Raw genomic sequence first — 21,807 nt, 5'->3', positions numbered from 1 at the left:
TAACATGGTTTGAAAGGAGTGTGTTTGTACCTAGCAGTTAGGATTGACCAGGCATGCTCAAAGCCAGGTACAGACTGATGCAAAGAAAAATGATCATACATTCAGTAACTCAATTGGAACAACAGAATCACTCAGAATGATTGTAAATATCATAAAGGTAATATGTAAAAAAAATCAATAGAAACTACATTTCAAGTTACTAACTCTTTCAAAATATTCATATTGAAGGCTGTCCAAAATCCTAATAGAGATATCTCACTCAATCCACTTTGCTTTCCCCCCTAAGAAACCCTAACTGAAACATTAGCAGATTCAGCGATGGCAACACCATACATTTGGAACAGATACGGAACACATTATGATGCAGTTCATTGACCCCAGGAAGGACAAGCAATGAAGAAGGTGGCCGGTCATCGGCTAAGAATACTAACTAGAGAATTTCATACAAAACACCCAAAAATGTATTGCCATTCAGAAGAGGGCTTTAGTTGGATTTGTGTTTCTTTGCCCCATGGGAAAGGGATGACTGAGGAACAGATTATTGGATGAAAATCTCTCCCAAATGAAACCCTAAATGTGACAGGAGAATGACAGTTCATTTAGATCATGTGAATCATTGCTGGGATTTTACTGCAGTGCTTGGCTGTTGTGTTAATACTGTTTTTAGAATCAGATGGCAAGACTCCTTTTGAGAGGGGGCAAGAGGAAAGGGAGTGGGGGTGCAGAGGAGGGATCAGTTTAAGTGAACACAGCTTTCAATACTATGTACGATATGATACTGTAACCCAGTTGTGGAAAGAGAAAAAAAAAAGTACAATGTGCTTTTCCGATGAGCATTATACTTTTTTTCTCTTTCCTTGGGCCTTTTAATGTAGAAAAAATAAATTGTTCATTATTTTCATTGTTCAATTATTAAGAAAACATTTTACAGTTTGATCACATCATCAGAGCCTTACCCCCACCTCCCCAAGGTATGGTAATAACACCAGCCATAGCAACACTTCAGAAAATGTTGTCTCATCTTCCGTCTCAACTGAAAGTGACTTTCATACACAAGACGTGGCTTTTATTTATTACACAGTTGTGATGACAAGCCCATTTTATACAGATGTGGACCTGTATAGCACAATTGCATACTGTACACTGTCTCTCAGCGTGCCTCCAACTAACGCAAAGAGAATAAGCCAAGTACATGTAAATGCCACTTGTTGAGCTCCAGTGTGTGAATACTGAGTGTAACTGAAATCCAAAGAACATCTTCAGCATGAAGGTCAAGTACCTTCAAGAGCTGCTGGAAATGGAGGGCAGTAATGCAAACTGAAGCACTCCTCAGTGAGCTGCACTGCACTGACTAGTAAGCTTGTTTAGCGTCTGTGTTGATGGATTACTCACTGTAATGGCTTCCCTACCACTTTGTGACATTTGCAACCGTGTTGCTCTAGTAAATTTGCCTTAATTGTGTAACAGGGTTGTTCACGTCAGGTTAAATTGTAGTATATTCACTTTTTATTTAATGTTGTCTTTTTGATTTTATCACCTTGTATAAAGCACGTTTATTTTGGCACTTTACTTTCTGTAGATTTGCACTGATCACACTAACACATTAATGCTCCCCTGTTCACAGCTCCCATAAGTGTAAACTGATTGATTTGGAGAAGCTGAGCACCTGGTATAAATGTTCCTGATTTCATCCATTTGACAGATTGATTTGCCCATTGTGATGTGAACCCGGGTTTGGTTGGAGTGGAGGCTGAACGCGCAGCCAGCAGGAGTAAAGGAATTGGACTTTGATTTGGCAGGTGGTAGGAAAACAAAGATGAAAGAAAGAGCCGCCAAATTTAAGGGTGTATCTCCCTGCCTGTGTTTTCTTTCTGTTTTTAAATTAATATTTTAAAAGGCATTGGGGTTTTAGAGGAGTGCTGGAGATGGGGTGTATTGCTTTTATTGTCGTTTCCGTGCAGGTATGGAACTGTACTGCCCTTTTTTAAATTGTAATTCTGTATTTAGTTATTGTTTTAATTAACGAGTAGTGCAAGCCCCCTGCTGTGACTGTGTATTCTAGATCTGCCCTGTTTGTTAAGTATAGTTTACCACCTAAAATGATGTTCATTGCCCGATATAATGGTGTGGTCTAGTTTCTTTTTCTTCTGGTATTATGCCTGGCTGATCCCACCCCGATCAGAAAGAACCACAGGACCTCCCGGGTGCTACAATTAATTATGAGCTTCTTTGAGCTTCATTCCTTTCAAATCATGTGACAACCTTTCAACTCTGTCAGCCACACCTACTCTCTCTCTCTCATATATACAGTATATATATATTATATATATGAATAAAACGTTCACTTGCAGTGTGCAGGGTCACCAGTTTGTGCCCAGCCTCCCCCTGTTACACCTCATTTGAGAGAAGAAACTGGATTCAACCTGAATCTTTATCAAGTTTTAAACACAAAGTTTACAAACGAGAGGAGGCCATTCGGCCCATCTTGCTTGTTTGGTTGTTAGTAGAATAGAATAAATATGAAACCCCGAGAAACTGACACACAGCGAAACATGGCTATTATTTCAGCTTTGACATGCCTTCTCCCCGACGTTCCGGCGATTGTAATTTGAATTTGTTGATTTGAATGTGATTGTGATCTGTTTTCCTCTCCTTTAAAACACATTTGTAATTAAATGTATTCCGCTGCAATCTGGGCCTCTGCTGAAAATGATCACGTTTTGTCTGGCGCCTCTCTTGTTTAAATAGAAAAGTAATTTTTTTGTGTGTGTCTTACATCTAAGAATGTCTGGTTTGTTGAACTTCCTTAGCACTTCAGTCCATGCCACCTGAGAAAATTACACTGAAAATTAGATGTGGTGACAGAGACCAACACTGACTGAGGGTTCTGAAATTATTCCTCGTCTGTATGTAAATTAAATTCTTTCCGTCAGGGTGAAAAATACCACAGTTTTGGACTTAATAAGCAGATTAAAAGCATATATAATTTTGTCAGACCAGCATGGGAGCTGACAGCATACTGAGAGCTATTATTTTCAGTGTCAGCTCTCGCTGCTATGTAGCACGGCTTGTTTAAGTCTTAACAGGATTTAATGCATTACTTGAATTCTTACAACATCCTTACTGCGACTGTGGTTGTCTATGCCTCATGTGTACTGCACACTGCTGCAAATTACTTTCACACAATTGGTATTTGTCTCACACTGGCTCTCCTGGTGTTTTGGGCTAACTTTGCTAATTTATCATCATTCTGTACAAAGTAAGGTGGGGCTTACTTTGTACAGTCACACTCTTATAATATAACTTCAAAGGGGCTGAAGGGGGTCGACTTCATCAGGAGTTCAGAATAACCTTGTGAAATAAAGCATTAAAACACAGAAGTGTTTTAAAATAGGCCTGTTTTGCTGTGGAGCTCAGATGTTGTGCTAGGTACTGTATAGCTCTGATTTACAATAGTTATAATCTTTCGTTATACAATCTGTTCCACTGTACATGCACACCACCTTGTAATAATTAACAGACAAATGCAGTATAAATATTTCAGTGTTGTTTGTTCCATGTCGTGTTACTTTACATTAAATACCCAAAACATTTAAATACAGCTGCTTACTAACATGCAAACCTTCTTATCTTCCGCTATCATTTCCTAAAGTGATATGAAGAGGGATTGAAATCAGCTGTATGTTTAAATGTGAGCGATGTTAACCAGAGTGTGATAGCCAATATCAGAAGCTTGTCCCCATTGACTCTCATTATAATCTGGCATGGACATTTGAATGTTAAAAGCAGAGGGTGACATTAACATGAGTGTTATTAAGCAGGATTCACTGTAGTAAAATTTGGACAAATTGGGTACCACAGTGGTTCACTTAATAAAGGTACTGCCGACTTGTGGTGCAAGCCATGTTATGGGAAATTTGCTGGTTTGAATCCCAAGAGGCTGAACTTGGTTGGGGGCCTACACAGAGCACTGATCTGCAGTGCTCTTGGGCCGGTACGTGGCTTATCGAAGTTTAAAAATTGGAGAGAAATGTATACCCAGACAATGCATAAATGCACGTCAAGGGGTGTTCATTCTGCCTGCAACGTGACTGACTGGAGTCAGTGCCATGGGCCCCCACCTTTATAAACAATGAAACTCAGAAGACTTGGTTCATAAACAAATGCCTTATGAAGCTACCATTTAATAAAAATTGCAATACTAGCTTTAGGAGTACAATATGTGTACATATTTAAAAAATATATGGTGGTTATTCCTATACATTGGTATCTGTTACTGTATTTTAAAAAATTGCAATTTTATTACACGTGGTACGTATTTATTTCACATGAATTATTAACTGCTCTTCATGGGTTTTTTATGTATCACACCACACTTTTCAAAATGAATTTATATGAAAAATGAGGGCATTACTTTAAAGGCATAAAACATTTAACAGGAGCGAGAACCAAGCGAGAGCTGTTCCTTTCTCATAATTGTGCTGTTGCTTGCTATATTTATAGTTACAATTCAGAAAATGTTATTTTCCACTTTCAAAATAGGGTTCTGAGACAGAGGCCATGTTTTCTGGAGGAATATGAAAAATATATATACAGTATATATTGTGTGACAGTAACCTTAAGAGACTCAAGCGAAGCTAACAGAGTATTTAGTCCGCTAATAATGAACTGACTTTGGAGCTCATTATCCTCTGCTGTGCTATTTCAGGGCTGCGGAGAAACAGGAAATGTGGTAGAAAGACGAGCCGTGGGCCAAATCCTGATTAATCATGTGAGGCTTAGCGTAACGTGTAACAAGAGTTGTTATTGAGAGGCATGCGAGGAGACAGAGTGAATCTCGATGCGCAGAGACCCCAAGCAAGCGCATAGGCTGAAGCGTTAAGGAGATTTACAAGAGGATCTGGCCTGGCAGCCGACAGATGTGTTTGTGTTGGAGTCATTGTCCCACAGGAGAGAGAGGAGAGAGAGAGAGTGAGAGAGCATGTCTCTGATCTGCAGGGAATGGATTTGCTTATACCCGAGGATTGTAGCTGTCAGGGTTATTGTTCAGTCTTCCATCTCCCTCCTTCCAAACCCAACAGTTGTACTGAATAAGATTATTTTTTTATTGTCTCGAGATTGCGTGCGAGTTAAGATGAAGCTTGACATCATCTTGAGAAAGCTAAAGGGCTTTAGAGCTTATTAAAGAGCTGTCACGCCTAACTAGGAATGGAGTAATGTTTACAGCAAGGTGTTGGAGAGCTGAGAATGGTGAGTGTTCACAGCAAGGTGCTGGAGAGCTGAGGATGGAGAGGGTTTACACAAGGTGCTGGAATGTTGAGAGTGGAGAATGGAGTGTTGTTTCCAGCAAGATACTGGAGAGCTGAAAGCAGAGAAAATGGAGAGTGTTTAGACAAATGCTCATTATAAGGGTGCAGGGTAATGACAGTGCTGGACAGACTGGCCTGTATATTGGGTATGATTAGAAAGGGTGGAAGGCTTTTGTTACATCTGGGAAACAGTCTTGATGGACATGTTGGTCAACACAGCCACAGAGACTCAAACCGCATGCACTGTCACCCATTACTATGGAGGGGCGTAGGAACTAGGGGGGCTGGGGGTGCAGTGCACTGCGCCTTTTTACATTGCTTTTGAATAGTTATAAATTGCATGGTTGCATTCTCACAAGAATCAGTAAGGGGGTGCTGAGTTGTGGAGCAATGCTAAAAACACACATTCTGGACGCGTTAGATGTCCATTCCCTCATGACAAAATTCATCAGCATGACACCGGACCGCAAGTCAACCTTTGGAGCTTCTGACTGTCCTTGTCTACGACTACTGTAAATAAAACTGATCAACCTGTTTTCACAAGTAAATATTTCTGAATTGCAGTATATAAGTGGATCATAACAGTATATGCTAATTTTTGATTTGTTTGCTCTAAATGTTTTATGGTAAGCATGTTGTAAATATTGTAGCAAGCAAGGACTGTGGTTAAAGATTTGTTTTACTTATAGATAAACAGGTGTTGATGCTAGCTTCGTTTTATCAACATGTTTAATATAACAGCAAACGAATGCATGGATTCCATCATATACAGGGGTTACAGTTTTCTTCAATGACTTTTAATACCCCCACTATGAAAATTGTTCCAGCGCCACTTATGCAAGTAACAGAGATCCTTCTGCTCTCCCATGTTTGTTGCTAAATCCAGTGCTCTCCCTTTATAATGTCTTTGTCGGGAGCTATAGGTAATAGATTAATAACCATTGGGTCAAATGGGAGCCATGACCAGATCACTTTATAACCTGTTCTACAGTATAAATGGTTGCCTTCAAACGAGCGACGTTCTGCTGTCATGCATCTTATTTTGGTCTGTCGACCACATAAATTGAAGAATAGGGGATTTTCAGATTTTAACATTCACAGTTTTTCCCCAGTCAGTGTATAACAAACAGAAGGTGTCATTTCTAAATGAACAAACCAAACCGTTACCAGGTTTTATTACATCAGCTAATTATATTTCAGTCTAATGGTTGTGGTACACTCCTGTGTAATATCACCCATAACCATTAAACACTCAATACAGCTGAATTTAGAAATACTTTACTACAGCAGAGTTTGAGGTGCAGGGTGAAAGTGTTGTATCTGAGAGCTAATAAAAACGTATTAGGATGCAGTACAGGAAACTGCAAGCCCTGTGGAGATTTCTTCAGCACAGGAAAGTCAGTACCGTGAAACCTCCAGCGATTGATTAAACTTCCCCAGCATTAAAACTACCAATTAAGCACCAATTTGAAACACTTACAAAGTCGTCTTGACAATACTGCAACAAAACTGTTTGCTTACCAGGTCTTAAATCTGCCTGGGTAAAGATTATTTGGTATAGAAAAAATGAAATTATTCACAGCAACAGAAGCAGCTGGGTGGGGTAGATAAAACCTGCAGACCTCTGAGACTGAGATGGGTTTAAAACCCCCATCTCCACTTTCATTTGACACTGTGATAAAGTGAAAAACAGGGCCGAACAAAGGCTCTGGAAATAACAGACGCCTCTTTGTTTTAATTCATCTGCTAAATAAATAGTAATAATAATGGTAATGACGCCTACTCAAATGCATCAACCGGGGTGAATTTGCATGCCAAGATTGACTTTTTCTGGGAGCCGTAGCACAGCATGCCTGCTTGGGTCGTGATAACGGTCCATATTGTGCCAAAATCTCCATCCCTCTGCCCTCTTCACCAGCAACAGGGTCTAAACACCCTCAATGCGGGAATTTGCCGAGCTCCGATAAGGCAGCTCATTCGTGGCAACAGGGCAGGTATTAACCTGCAATCATGTAAGAAAAGACTGCTATGACAGCCCAGGAGGGTTGGGGGGAGAGCAGGAAATCAGTACTGCATTGTCTATCAGCGCAGATGAGTGGCCACTTTATAAGAAGTGAATAAAAAGACAGATGGCAAGAACTGATCATTTCACCTCCGACAATGGAAGCAAAACTGGCATCCTGCAGTTCAATCAAAGAGTTGTATGTTGTAAGCAAATATACTCATTATTCTGAGTATCTATAAGCTACCACGCTGATGTGTCCCTATAGGGGCAAGGGCACTTCATTACTGTTGCTTTAGTCTGTAATCAGTACTCTGAAGGTGCTAGTCAACTTGTTTCTTGTATGTCTGACCTCGAGTCTGTAACATTCTTTTTCTAATAACACTGCAATCTTATCTTTAGGGAGTCTGCCTTTCAGTTGCCCTGTGGCATACTGTACAGGGGACAATAAATTAGAAGCACTTGCTATAATACCGTCAATGTGGGTTCACAATGGGCAGTCAGGCTGCAAGGAGTCTTAAATTGATTCAGTTGTTCTGGACGGATGCTTGACCGTTCTCTCATTCCTACAGTGAGGTTGGAGGGTGGAGATCTGTTCACCAGAGTAGCTCTTTGAATCATCAGGAATTTGTGCAGGTTTATATACCACCTGCCAACTTAACATCTACTTACTTGCCCACCATGACTGAAAATGGCTTTGCAACAGGGAGATGCAGCTTTTCTATACTGTCCAGGAAGACGGTGGCTCTGGACTGAAGAGTAGCAAGTTCAAGGTAAAGTGGAATAAGCAAACAAGCTGTGCAGTGATTTCCTCAGTGTGCCTTGAAAGGAACTAACTTAGTTTAGCGTTGAATTTAGAGGAGCTGGATCTTGTTAAGGTGTAAAATCAATTTTCCATATTTAATTCAGTTATGTTGTTGTAACTTTGAAAAGACTCTCAATTGGGCTACTAGATTGGAATTGAAAGAGTTTGTCTCAAAGAAAAGGGCTTCTCTGATTCCCGAGGTGAGATAAAATATTACTGAAGAGACAAAACCACAGATAGGGAACAGCGTGGGGCAGTACTAGATTATTGGGTACACAGGGACCAAAATAAAATGAAGAGATTGAAATGGAGAGATAAGCAGACAAGGAGATTAAAAACCTGAGATAACCTGCTGGGGATACAGGCAGAGATGCTGCCGTGAGATAAATGTGTGAATATAATGTACAGTATCTAAACTAAATGGCACATACATGTAGTAAACTCTTTAAAATGGCCTCATTATAATGCATTATTTTCTATATTGCCATTGTAATTACGCACAGTTCCTATAGTTGTATAATCCTTTCCCATGCGATGCATATCTATGTATTGCAGTGCATAAGAAAGCAATAATGGGTGATGTTCCATCCAAGGAGAAGCTAATGCCATTAAACCACCTATATTTGAACATTGGTAAGTAAAATTATATTTTATATTTAATTTTTTTTACTATTCAGGGTGTTTGAGTGGATTTTGTTTTTGCTACAGTATTGCGTTATGTTTATCTATATCTGCTCTACCTGGTTTTGAGTTTGTTTGTCGAGAGAAGAGCCAGTACTGAACACACCTCGGTATTCCATTCAAATCTTGTCAGGGTGACCTTTCAACTCTTCTGGTCTCACCTGCTCTCCGTTTATATTCTAGGCAGAGAAGAGGTAAGGCTGACAGAGTTGAAAAGTCATCACATGATTTGAATGGAATGAGGACGTCTGTTCAGTCCCAGTGCTTCTGTAGCGCCCCACTCCAAAACACCGTTCGCTAGTCAAACAAGGATAACCCCATCGGTTATCCCTATAATTAAACTGACTATCTTAAATAACCAATTTAAGTAGAATTAATGACTACGCCAATTTTAAGCTAATATAACTCCAAATAAATAACAGGTTCTTTAAAAATCAAGACAGCACAGTGTGTAAAGTGAGGACAACAAGGTATAAAAACCACAAGAATTTTATTTAAACAAATTATCACAGCTTTTACCTATAGCAGCAGATTTGATAGCAACAACCTTTAAACTATAGCAGCAGATTTTTAACCAAGAGCGATCCCATCAGACCCTAAGCACTAAGATACTTTAAACTAAGTCATGTCACACCAACACTTCTAAATAAAAAGATAATTCACAGCACAATAACACTTTTAAATAACAGCCTTCAAAAGCAAATAGTGGTTTCCACAAACACAATTCCAAACAATAAAACAAACCTTAAATAACACACTTTAAAATAAAACTAATAATCAGTGATGTTCCTAGAACAGAAAACGTCATGTGACCTTAAAAATGTCTAATGCTTAAACACTCCAATAGCCGCTATTTTAGTTAATACACAAGTTGATAAAGTGCAGGTGTGCAATCAACAGTTAACAGTCCATTTATAACTATACATTGTAAACACATAAACAATTACAGTTACGATAAATCAGGACAAAGACGCTACTCTAAAAGTCTAAAACAACCAATAACACAGAAAAGAAGTTTGTATGCAGCGCTCAAATAACATCAAAATTCACAGGATCGTAATTACCAACTCAGAATACAGACAATGCACATTCTCCTTTATAATCAACCCCATACAATTGCGACCGACGTCTAAGAGCACCGGGGATACTTCGCTGCAACCACTCCAATATAGAGCGGACCAAACTATTCAATATGAATAGTCATAGTTTACCATTAACTTCTAGCGCTTCAGCCAATTCACAGCGCCTCAGTATTACACTTGAAAAGTTATAATCCTTACCAAACAGTAGTTCCCCGACTCTTGCTCTCAGCTCACAAATCTCTCAAACCCGGTCGCTCTCTCGCTGATTAACCCCACCTGTTTTTATACAGCTGGCCCCATTACAAATTATCACTGCAATTACTATGGAGACCAGTAGTCTCCCTGGGGGTTAAAGGGACAGTGCAACAGTAAAAATAATAACAATCACACAATAAAACTAAATCTTATTACATTAAAAAAAAAATAAACAATACATCCATTGCACATCCGTTACGCTTATGATTCTCCACATAAACTCAAAGCAAGTTCAAAGTAAGGCTCAGGCAGATATACATCATACAGTAGTGTTCAGATGTATTAGAACACCTCAAGATTTGTCATTTATATCCTTTATATACCTACCTGCATGAAAACCTCTGGGTGCAACAATTTCAATTTCCGGTCAGTAATCCGTGATATAGAAACAATAGGCACTCGTGTGAAAATGTTTGACCACTTTGTGCTTTATAATTAGGCATCTTAAACAACCTTTCAAAAGTCTCATGCATTTTATCATGTGTGGCTATGTGTTCCTTTTCTCTATTTTAAATTAATTGCATGTGCAGCCCATTAAAGTCATCAATTAAATAAGACAATCACCAATTTGCTTATTTTGACAATGTTCCAGGATTTTCAGTTCCAGTGGTTTGATTTCATACACACATCAAATCTAAACAACAGAAGCAACGGGGTGCTCTAATAAATTGTTCTGATAAATACTGTAACGTAATATGGGAGCCACAGAACCCTTGAACCACTGACATGATAGAAAACATCAGAAATAGAAAGGAAAACATGTCAATGACATTTAAAGCTATTCACTTTTTCTCGTAGAGATTTTCGCTGTAGTTCCATGTGGCGAATAGTTACTCACATGCTTCAACTAACCATGCAGAAATGAGGCTGTGGGCAAGAGCCAGATCAATTGGCAGACATACAACTGGCATCTGAATGTCCAGAGATCAAACATGTACTTCTGTGCAAACCCAAACCATTTAACATGGAATACCAATTAAATACTGATACATTTATTAATTCCCATTTCATTAATTAAATGGGCCCTATCATTTGCAAGAAGTGCGCAGTTGTGTAACTTCATTAACATTTAATAAAAGCCATTGTTAATTGATTAATAAGTTCCAATTGCTGCATTCATTAATGTAGGGATCATGTATTAAGCATGAAGCAGATGTGTAATTATAGGCCATTTAGGTTTAATTAATTTGTTAATGAATGGTTTTCCTAATTGAGATTCTAATAAGGTCCAACTTATATCCAAATTCAGAGGGAGGTGGGGTGAAGTCATTGTCAAACTAAGATAGAGGGCCTGGTTTTCAAAAGGGGCAAAATAAGAACTAGGTCACAAAATTATTTTTAATACCTAATTTATGTAACTCAATCAAGTTATTTATATTTTTAAGGGTTCAACAGGTGGATACATGGCACATTTTATATTAACCGTTTGAAAGCCTTATGTTTAGTGACCCAAATCAAGTTTTAAAAATCACTTTGCAACCTAGTTCTTATTTTGCCACTTTTGTAAATCAGGCCTTAAGTGTCTATAATGGGATTAAAAGATAGAATTTCCTGCCTTCCAATTCTAAACCTGCATCACGTCCAAAACACTGATCAAAAGGACACTGCCTCCTATTTCTTTTTTGTTATGCTTCTTGTACGTACAGATGTTAAGAGGTTGAGATGAAGAGAGAAGCGGACAAGGAGATAAAAAAAACTGAGATAAACTGTCAGGGATACAGGCAGAGATACTGTAATGAGATAAATGTGTGAATATAATGTGGAGTTTCAGAGGAAGAAACCCAGCATTGAGCCCATGCACTTTTCTAATAATCCAAATACCTTTTACAACAAAGAAAGGAGATGGAGGTTTACGGCAGCCTTGAACTTATCATGGTCGTAGGTAGAGGGAAAGTGGAGGCACCACATTGAAATTTTCAAATGAGGCCAATTAAAAAAACACTCACAGAGAGAGAGAGAGAGGGAGAGAGAGAGAGAGAGAGAGAGAGAGAGAGAGAGAGAGAGAGAGAGAGAGAGAGAGAGAGAGAGAGAGACTAACACTAATAAATGCTCAGCAAATGTTATATAAAATAAATCCTGGAAATAAAGGTTTTCCAATTAAATAGACTGGATGAGCCACGATTGCCTCATAGGCAGACACATGCATTGATTGATGCTTCCAAAGGCTGCCAGCAAGAGTTTGAATAGATCATGTGATTACCAGCATGCCATTTACCCACCAAGCCACCAGGAACCAGAGATACAAAATGAGGTATATCATACTTCATACAGGTTTCTCAAAAGGTGCACCATTTGCATAAACCAAAATTTGAAACACTGTGGATGAAGACTTACTGAATTAATTTATCATCTTTTAGCCAGGATCCTGTTAAAAAATGCCATTGAATCATTGAATAGTTCACAAGTTAATCCTTTGGAAAAGGATTCAGAAATACATAAGAAACTAATAATAATAATAATAATAATAATAATAATAATAATAATAATAATAATAATAATAATAATAATAATTCATAATAAATGTGCTGTCTTTCAATAGTTTACCCTGAGCTTGTTCACTAACAGCCTTCTCAGGGAGGTAATAAGTAACCTCAGATACAGAGGTGACTCCTGTCCGGGTGCATGGACTTTCACTTAAGGTAACTCACTCACTTGTCAGATTTTTAATGCACAGATTTACATGGGTATCAGAGGTGCATATGAAACAAAACACTCCAGGGTGCCAGAAAAGACTGCTGGGCTTTCAGACTCTTAGAACTGTAGGGAACCGTTTCACTATCAACGGCAGTGGGTATGGATCACAAGTTATGGTAGCTGTATTAACACTGAAGGTTTGACACTAGAAAGTGTTTTCTTTGAAAAATACACTTTTTCTCCAATGATTCAATTCCTAAATTCAATTATCACCCAAACAGACAGGGGCTTTAACCCTTTCCATGCTAAATATAAAACAGTGCATACAAATCTACTTCAAAGAATACCCGGTAGACTGCATTTGCATTAATAAGAAATATGATTTTTCTCCATGGATGGGTTCTGCAGCTAAATTAATGAACCCAATTATGAAACGAATGTGTTGAAGAGGAAGTAGCTCTGAATGTAATTGTATTGGTTCCATCTCTCCTTGCATTTTTATGAAGATTGCAATGTTTCAGATTCTGAGGCGCCAATATTGGGTAACATTTTATATTAAGTGTCTCTAATTACTGTGTATAGTTACAATTTACTTAATGTATACATTTTTTGCATGATATAACCCTAACTCTAAACCTAACCCAAACCCCACTAACCCTAACTCTAAACCTAACCCTAACCCTTTTCTGATACAATTGTGTACTTACATATGTCATGCAAAAAGATTTACACGTTAAGTACATTTTAACTATGCATAATAACATGAAATGTGGTTAACACATTACATTTTAAGTGAAAAAAATAGCACAGTTACTTTTAGTCATTCTTCAAATAAAACAGGACTGCGGCTAATGCATAACATGGAAATCAGAAAGCGAGGCAGAGACGAAAGATAACTCAATCTTGAATCAACAGAACCCATAAATGCTCAACATAATTGCAAATCAATTGGTATTTTATTGTTTGCAAAAGTAAAGGGAATATAACAGTTTAAGTTATTTATAAGGGAAAAGAGAGCCATGACATTTACTCTGTCCACTTGAAAAGCCAGGCACATGCATGTCCTAGCACCTGTAAGAGGATGTGCACGCAGATACATTGCCCCATTTAATCTTGTGTAAAATGCCCCTTAAAAACATCTTTAAATTATTCATATCAATAAATTATTGAACAGTGCTTAATCCTATTCAGTGTGCAAGGGCACCATCTCTGCACACTGCAAATACATTCCCTGCAGCCTAACTATATCAATAGTGGGGAATTAATAATGTTACCATCCAGCTTTATTAAAAGTGGACTTCAATGGTGATTGGTAATGCAATTTAAAAACCATGTAGAGAGATGCATTGCTATATATGACAAACACAAATAAGCAAACCTTTCTAGGGCTAGAAAATGACATTATTTTGTAATTTAATCCAGCAATGGTGCAAAGATGTTCAGTATCAAAAGGCTTTTCATATAATAAATAAAGATTAGCCGTTTCTTTAATTGCTGGTAATGCTGTGGTGTGATAATAGTTCAGTTAGGGTTTATTTTGGTTTATACACTGTAACCAAATATATTTCTTAAAAATAAATAAGGCACCGTTTTTTAGTTGATGTATAGCTGCATAAAAAAACAACAACATTTCCTTTTTTGACATAACTGCAACCACACACATAACACGCTCGCACACACACACTGCAGTCACACATTTCAACAGGGTAGTAGAAACTGGGAAACTTTGGCACTGAACTGTACCTGTACATAAAAGTACAGCTACCCGTTTTCATTAAAGTTTATAGAGTTGCTGTACAGTTTTTAAGCAGGTTCGTTTTCATACTGCTGAAATTCTTATGGTGTTACAGACAGCATTCAGCATCACACAACGCACAATGGGACACTTGCAGCTGCATCTGTATGCTTAATAATCCACATACGCAGTGCATGTGCTCACACTAAGCACAGTGTAAAACATTCAAAACGATCGGTTCCTTTTGCTTTTGTCTGTAATAAGTGAATGTACACATTACCTGTGTGAGGAGCCCTGTATAATCCCATTATAAGCTTCTTGTAAGGAAATACTTGCTATTTCTGCTATTACAACAGGCTTCCCTGGAAGTATGGTTCTTGTTTAGTATTGAGTAGCACTGCAGGAGAGCAAGTCTAAAAGGCTGTTCCATGGGTTATTTACAACCCCCCTGAGCGAGCTGTAAATTAAGTTAAAAGTGAACTGTTGGGAGACGGCACCTTGACTGTATATTTCTGAACTAATTTACTTTTTTAAAATGATTAACTGGTGAACTATTCAACTGATCTTTAACAGCATCATTAATGGACTAAAAGCTGATAAATAATTTAGGAAACCTGAAATGCAGGGAAATTTGCTAAGCTTATTGAAAGAAACATTTATTTGGAAAGCATGTTATGGAAATTATTTTGAATAATTATATATATATATTCTTTTTTAATTGCCTGTTTTGAAATGTTCTATTTGTACTGTACGCAGAACTAAAAGCATTTTCTTTAATTACAAGATTGTAAAAAGGCAAATAGTGTATTGTTCACAAAATACAAACCCAGCACTTCACATTGAAACAAGGTTCATTATGGTGTGACACAAAAGCCTGTAGCTATAAAATCACAAACTTAATGGATCGCAAACTCACAAGGAAAGAGGTTTGGTAAATGGATTCCAATCTGTTTGCTTTACTCTGCATGTTAAATCTGTATTCCCCTGTCTATAGCAGAGCCTTGAACATATTTGGTCAATCAATGCATTCTGCAGCCCTAGGGTAACAGCTAAGTGAACTGCATGGGGACTGGGCTGGATGTTGAAATATGACGATTATACCGTAGCTCCATTGCTGTAATTTAAGCGCAATGATCTGTTTTAAATAATGTATAAAATATTGATGAATGTGTTATAATACACAGTGATCCTTAATTCATCATGTTAACTGCCTTGTGTAATGTACTTATGTTAGTGTTCTAAACTGTTTTAATTCTACTTGTATAAAGGTACAGTACCATGCAACAGTTATTCCATGATTGAGCAACATAGTTTTTATTTTGAAAGCCTCAATTATCCATTCATGATGGTGGCATAGTTGGAGCATCATGTAATCATTATCTCTATACATTTCAGAAGAAGATGATACTGTGGATTCACTGTGCTGTAGTACGCTTAGCCATGAGTTTTTCCCCCCTGTTTCACCAAGAAGGTTTTTGCTTTACCATGCTTTTTAAAACTTCTGTGCTGTCTGGGTTTTACATGACAGTATATTACTGCCTCATTATTTAGCTTCCGTAAACTGATTAAAATTTGCCCAAAGCCTGTTTCCTCAGCAATGTGTTGTTTTGTTCTTTCTCTCTCATCTCCCACATTTAAAGTTCTCGTTACAGTTTGACACTTGAATTTAATTCTGCCTGGGATTTGAACATTCACTATATATATATAGATATATTCTGTCAGTCACTGAAGCAGCATAACCATTCTCCTCTTGCATTTTAACTAATGCTTTATTTTCAGTGGTATAAATATCTTTTTAATTAATATGCATGTAACAATTTGCTGAAGTTTAGTTACATGTTAATAACCAGTCAATAGATATGCCATGCATGTGTGTATCTATCATTAGACTGCCATTTTAGCTCATATTTCATATGTGTGTTGAGAATGTTTTTTGAGACATATAAAGATTAGTATGTAGCGTTACTGATATTATTCTATAAGCTATCTATGCTGCCTAAATAATGCACATTTAAACCAAATGAAATCACAATTTAAAAGTGTGATGATCGCGTGAACCGGGCATTAGTAGCTTTGCAAGTCTTTTTTACTGGAGCAGGAAACTACCAGCAGGAAACTATAGGAGGCTGTGTGGTCCAGTGGTTAAAGAAAAGGGCTTGTAACCAGGAGGTCCCCAGTTCAAATCCCACCTCAGCCACTCATTGTGTGACCCTGAGCAAGTCACTTAACCTCCTTGTGCTCCGTCTTTCGGGTGAGACGTAATTGTAAGTGACTCTGCAGCTGATGCATAGTTCACACACCCTAGTCTCTGTAAGTTGCCTTGGATAAAGGCATCTGCTAAATAAACACATAATAATAATAATACCAAGTCTCAAAACTTACATATGAAATCTAAGCTCAAACAGCAGTCTAATGATCGATACAAACATGCATGGCATATCTATTGACTGGTTATTAACATACAACTAAACTTCAGCAAATTGTTAATTGCATATTAATTAAACATGTATGTATGCCACTCAAAATAAAGTGTTCCCAATTCAATATAATAGTATTAATACAACATTATTTATATTTTATCCAATATAAATAAGCATTTAATGGTATATTAACAGTGTTATAAAACATGTAATAAAGGCGTTATAACTAATTGCATGTGAAGCTTTCTGCTCTGCTTGATAGATTGCTCACAACCTGCCTTCATTTCATGACTGGGTTGCTCTCCATGTGGATTAACACCTTTCAGATGTGACTGTCCTCTGCAGCCATCACTTTCCCCTTTCAGTCACCAGTCGATTCGCACCGCACCCAACCTGGTCAGTTGTTGTCTTCAAAGATGTTTTGTCATTACTTAAATGCTTGCCCATTTTAAATCCTTCTAACTGCTCTAGGTCACATGGTACAGGTACACAAAATATCTTTGTGATGACTTTCAAACAGTTCACAATAAAACAAGAACCTACAGTGAATTTTTCTTTATATACAGCATTAAATCAACATGCATTACTTTTTTTTAACAAACTCTAACTAATATTCCAATTAGTGTCGCTGTGTTTCTTATCCTGAACTGAGCCCAGGGAGGGTGGGTTTAAAGAAGCTTTGACACACACAACAACACTGCGGCAATACCTGTCCTTACAAGAGTATATAAAACAAACATACAGTATAAAGCTACTGCTCCAGTCTCTTTGCTTACAACAAGGCACATTTGCTATGCTAATCTAGAAAAAAAGCTCTTTGAAAGGTATACAGAGACTGCTGTCAGCCACATCACATGCGCCGATGACTGAGCTGTGTGAGGGAATGTATAATCAAACCTCCATCTGAACACTCAGCTTCTCTGCTGTCTTTCTTTGAACAGCTCTTTTTTATGTTGGCAGGCAGCGCTGAGGGATTCATTACTGAAAGCTCCTCTTAAAAGTATTCTAAGACTTTAAAAAATATTTAAATTGTATTTATAAATATACATTTTATTTTCATACAAAAAAAAACAAAAACAAACCTATCCCGCAGGGAAACAGTTTATGCAAGTGTTTTGTTTGCAGCCAGGTCCCCCTGAGACTGAAAAGAAAGAGCTTAGAAGAAAATAAAGATCCTGCTGTATTTCCTCATGCTCAGAATAGGAATTGCTTTTTTGCAGCCACGAGGCATGGCAGCTGGTACAGTACAAGCATCACATCAGAGCACACACTGTCAGACACTGATTGCAGATCCCAGACAGCAGGGGAATGAATAGCCTACATGCACAACTTAAGCACTGTTTTTATGCGCATGCAATATTATATTGGAGTGACGATGAAATATTAGTTACCTGAACTAAAGTATTCCTGTTGTTTTAGATTCACATTTAAAGCATCTCTGGTGCCTCATTTGAGCTCAGAATCATGTCCAAGTAAATCTGATACACTCGAAATGTTACATAGAACAAACAAGTTATTGCTTACTTCCACTAGGGGCAGTGTTGCAGGGGACAGGTTAAAGCTAAACAACTCAAACCCACTGCCTTCCATGTTGAAGCCCAGCACTATTGTAACCACTGAGCTCTCAAGCCCACACTGTGACCCAGCACTTTCTCAATACCACTGAGCTACACCTACCCACTACTTTTCATACTGCAACCTCTTTTAGAATTAAATTTTAAGATTGTGCTGTTAACTTACAAGGCCCTGAATGGATTAGCACCTAGTTATTTGCAGGAGTTACTTACCCTGTATCTTCCAAACCGCACTCTGAGATCACAGGAAGCGGGGCTGCTGGTTATTCCTAGGGTCAACAAAAAAACAACACAGGAGGTAGGGCTTTTTCTTGTAGAACTCCTAAATTATAGAATGTTCTGCCTTTGTTTGTCAGGGAAGCTGGAACCATTACAGTTTTCAAGTCAAGACTAAAAACACACTTTTATAAAATGCCTTTCTCATCTTAGTGGGTTTTAATGTAACTTTAAAATTGCTGCTTTTGTATTATTATGCATATACTGTTATTTAAATGCTCTGACTGTGGCAGTTGTATGTGTGACATGCTATACAAATGCATTGTGGTTTGTTCTTTTTTTCTGCTATGTACTGTAGAGTGTTTTGCGATACTTTTGTATAAAAAGCGCTATATAAATGCAATAAATATAAATATAAAACTAACCACTGAGCTCCTCAAATACATTACCATCTACACTGTATTTCAACACTTTCTGTACTGAGTTACTCAAACCCACTACCTTCCACACTACAGCCTAGTTGAGCTCAAAGAGCATGTGGTATACTGACATGTACTCCAGCAGTAAGCTCACTACATACCTGTGTATCACTAGCAAAGATAAGCTTCTTTTTGTGTTCAGAGAAATGTAAGTAATGTTTCTTTCATCATATAGAAAAACAGCTTTTTCCTTTATGTACTCCTCAGGGTCTAAGCCTCACACACACAAACAGACGAACACCAACCCTTTGCAGGAACACCGGGGCTCCGAGGTCTCACTTTGTAAAGGCGCAGTCGAGTGGTGTGCTGGATGAGTTATGCAGTCAGGGGGATGCAGCTTTTCATCCTGGCTGTGTCAAGTTCTCAATTGGCTAGGGATTCGATATTTTCTTGCTTGTGAGTTTATTTTGCTGTAAAAATGTACTGTATTGTATGTCTATATTACATCAACAGGAGTATATTCAAAATCCTAGCTATAAAGTGGGGAAGGACGTATGATTTAAACTATAAGCCAGAAGGCTTGATAACGTGAAAAAGCAATGTTGCATGAATAGCATGTAACATGCATGTGTGTCATATATTTGGCTTATGTAAACTAAAGACATGTAAACTAAAGATGTGTAATGGCAGGGGTGAAATGCTGCCAGTATTCATCGGTACCGGGACTCATTTTAATGTCTGTACTGGGTACCGGGACTCATTTTAATGTCTGTACTGGGTACCGGGACTCATTTTAATTCCTGTACTGGGTACCGGGACTTATTTAATCACACAGTCCACTAGCGCGACGTTTCTCAAATGCGCTTTCTTCAGCACAGAGGTGTGGAAACCCTTTGTAGTCGGGGTGCACAGGATACAGAGACCACAAACAGAACCTAGAAGCAGTATAGGTTAGATTACTAGGTACTTATTTTCTTGTACCACTGCAACCAGTTCAAGTTCAAGATAGGACTCTCTACTGGTATACTTAAGAGATAGATATTGCACTGGGGGGTGGGAGGGTGAAGGTGTTTTACTTTTCTTTTCTTGCTGTGGGGTTGATGGAGGGGGGGACCATAAATGTGAAAATGTACAGTGCTGTATATTTGCAAATCTTCTGTTTGATGTATATGAGTACAACAATTAAAAAAAAGAAAAATTATCACCGATTTCCTTGCCAGAATTTGTGCGAAAATTTCTAAAATAAAAAGTGATGTGTTAACATAAAAAAAAATGCTCAGGATCAACAAAGTGCTGCTTCAGATTTGGTAAGTGAGTCAGAATCGGGATACAGATGCAGTGAGGTGTGCTTCACGCTTTCCATACACAGGCTCAACTTGCAAGGTGCATGTTAAGTATAGCGATCAACGTTAGTTGTTGTGATCCTAGTATTTTCTGAAACGAAACCTGTTTCTGCCTGAAATACTTTCTGGAATAGATCAAGGTAATTAATCTACACAGAAACACAACAGAGAAGCACACAGAATATATTATTGTAGATAAGTAATAAGTACAAAAAATAAATAAAAATAACAGGGATATATGTTCTAATCCAGGATTGTCATTGTAGGATGGCCAGGTCCTGTTGTAGGTGATTAAAATGGTCAAGTCAAGTACATCATTTTGTTCAGAGTAATGCCTGCTACATTAAAAATTAGAGGGGTATTTTAGATCCAATTGTACACTGTTTGATATACCTTTTTGTATAATTTTTTCATAGCACAATTGTTTTTTTATACCATCATCCCTTTTTTAGGATATCTTGAAAGAACCCTCCCTCTCTAGAGCAGTTACTGCATGGTGTAATATTTCTTAATACTTATCATTTCAGGTTTAACTTAAGTGTTATATCACAGTACATGCCATGAGTGATACATGCAGAGGGTACAACGCTTCCAGTATTTTCAGCTTCCTTGTTTATGGTGAATTGGTTATATTTGATATATTTGATGGTTATATTTGATCAGTTATTTTTTAAGGCTTATTTTGTATTGATAAATGTATTGTGTACCGATAAGTATACCTTTTAAAACTATTTATTGTCACTCAAATTGTCTCAATTTTTGTAATGTTTACACCCCGCTGTGCATATGAGAGCCTGCACTTTTTTGTTGAGATTTTCACAACTGTGTAATTGTCTGTTAATAGTAAGCATGTACAACAAATATATCTGTTCAGCATATATTAAACATAGACGTCAGTCCATCTTATAAAAGACACAAACCAAAAAATTTTCCAACAGAAGAAATAATAGCGATAACATTTCTTGCGCTAATAAGAGGTAAGAAAAGGGATTTACAAACCTCAGCAAACACGCCTGTGAAAGCATGTCCTAGCTATTTCTGACTGTAGCCATTGCTATGAATCACTCATATTTTATGAACACTAAATAAAATTAAAAAAAAGAAATCGGACTGGGAGGCGACTCTTAATGTTAGCCCTCCCGTTATCATGTAATTAAAAACAACAACATCTCTTTTACTGAAACACCATTCCACTCGATTCAATGAAGGCATTATCAAGATACATAACCAAAAGGAGCAAAATAAAAGGAAAACAAATAATGTAGGTACACAAAAATATGAATAATTGATTAAAAAAAGAACTTCTTCAGCTATATATATATATATATATAT

At 37.6% G+C, this 21,807-nt stretch overlaps 1 long non-coding RNA gene across 1 annotated transcript; it reads left to right on the top strand.

Annotated features, from left to right (window-relative positions):
* Window positions 1-5,116: 5,116 nt before the first annotated feature.
* Window positions 5,117-20,171, top strand: LOC117432080 (uncharacterized). The gene is made up of 4 exons (XR_009307856.1): window positions 5,117-5,250; window positions 7,884-8,084; window positions 8,672-8,749; window positions 19,400-20,171. It is a non-coding gene; the product is annotated as an uncharacterized LOC117432080 (long non-coding RNA).
* The last annotated feature ends 1,636 nt before the right edge of the window (window positions 20,172-21,807 follow it).

This window comes from Acipenser ruthenus, chromosome 20, assembly GCF_902713425.1.
Source record: "Acipenser ruthenus chromosome 20, fAciRut3.2 maternal haplotype, whole genome shotgun sequence".
Classification (NCBI taxonomy): domain Eukaryota; kingdom Metazoa; phylum Chordata; class Actinopteri; order Acipenseriformes; family Acipenseridae; genus Acipenser; species Acipenser ruthenus.
The sequence above is the reverse complement of the archived record's forward strand: the minus strand, read 5'-3'. Positions and strand labels throughout refer to the sequence as shown.